General features: G+C 47.8%; 1 non-coding gene across 1 annotated transcript; it reads left to right on the forward strand.

Moving 5' to 3' along the window:
* On the forward strand, positions 1 to 72 carry trnaw-cca (transfer RNA tryptophan (anticodon CCA)). The gene has a single exon. It is a non-coding gene; the product is annotated as a tRNA-Trp (tRNA).
* Positions 73 to 897: the final 825 nt, after the last annotated feature.

Consider the following 897-nt stretch of genomic DNA (forward strand, 5'->3'; position numbering starts at 1 on the left):
GGCCTCGTGGCACAACGGCAGCGCGTCTGACTCCAGATCAGAAGGTTGCGTGTTCAAATCACGTCGGGGTCACTGTTCTTTCAGAATTAATATTTTCTTTGCTGTTTGGCAATAACCAGACCCTTGTTCCAAGGTCTGTCTCATTGTTTCCCCGGTGTCAGGCAGAGATACGCCTGCTGCCCTCATTTAATTCATGTGCCAGTACACAAAAGTTCAAAATCAACTTGCAGGTGGCCACACACACCACCGAGCGGTCTCAGGTGCTGTGATTAGATCGCAGTTTTCTCTGGAGGTGTGGGTTTGAATCCAACTTCTGACATTTCTTGTTTTTAATCATAAAGCGAAAGTCATTGTTTGACACCACGACCAACTCCTTAAAACTGGGATTCAGCAGTTCACCTGCTCGCTTAACATTCCCGTCTGACCTGGTGCTGAAAGTGGAGATGTTTCCACAGTGTCGCGGTTGACACGTTCGCCTCTCATGCGAAAGCTCACCAGGCGGGAATATTTTCTGTAGCTTTCTCCTCATGCATGCTCAGGGGCGAGTTTGTTCTCCTGTGAAAAGTTCATAAGATGATAAGCATGTAAGTATTAGGGGCCGGAATAGGCCATTCGTCCCCTCGAGCCTGGTCCACCATTCAAGAAGATCCTGGCAGTTCCTCGACAGCAAGTTTAAACATCTGGGGCGGAGCCAACAGGCGACTGTCTGCAATCAGTGAGAGAACGGTATGTTTGGCAGAAGCCTGGCGAGCTCAGTCAGTGAAATATAAGACTTTTAATCTCAGGGTCGTGGTTTCGACACCAACATTGGACATTTACATTTTTCATAGAATTATAGAATGATAGAAGTTTGCAGCACATAAGGAGGGCATTTTGGCCCATCACTTCCACCCCGGC

The sequence above is a fragment of the Pristiophorus japonicus genome, unplaced genomic scaffold (assembly GCF_044704955.1).
Source record: "Pristiophorus japonicus isolate sPriJap1 unplaced genomic scaffold, sPriJap1.hap1 HAP1_SCAFFOLD_89, whole genome shotgun sequence".
NCBI classification, from domain to species: Eukaryota; Metazoa; Chordata; class Chondrichthyes; family Pristiophoridae; genus Pristiophorus; species Pristiophorus japonicus.